Source organism: Penaeus monodon, chromosome 15 (genome assembly GCF_015228065.2).
Source record: "Penaeus monodon isolate SGIC_2016 chromosome 15, NSTDA_Pmon_1, whole genome shotgun sequence".
Lineage (NCBI taxonomy): Eukaryota > Metazoa > Arthropoda > Malacostraca > Decapoda > Penaeidae > Penaeus > Penaeus monodon.
Genome location: NC_051400.1, coordinates 10,483,532 through 10,483,784, shown reverse-complemented (window position 1 = coordinate 10,483,784; position 253 = coordinate 10,483,532). Strand labels below are relative to the sequence as shown.

The 253-nt window shown below is 45.1% G+C and overlaps 1 protein-coding gene across 1 annotated transcript in view; it reads left to right on the top strand.

Moving 5' to 3' along the window:
• Nucleotides 1-253, top strand: part of LOC119581739 — a gene marked incomplete at both ends in the record, with an annotated part of 64,510 nt that overhangs the window by 38,813 nt on the left and 25,444 nt on the right.

The following is a 253-nucleotide window of genomic DNA, read 5'->3' as shown; positions in this document are numbered from 1 at the left end:
TACATTGTCGGTAGGTTGCACAGGAATGGAGGAAAACGGTGGTTCCTCTCTGATATGAAGTTTGGTTGTTTAATATTCCATAATTGAACGCAAAACAAAGTCCGGCCTTTTACATATGCAGTTTGGTCTTACAAATCCTCGCGATATTAGCATGGAGTGAAAAGCCAGTGGAATAACCCACAACCCAAACTCTTTCAAAACCCACTCCCCACGCGGCGAAAGCGCCCCATGCAGAGCAGTCTATTAGGACGAA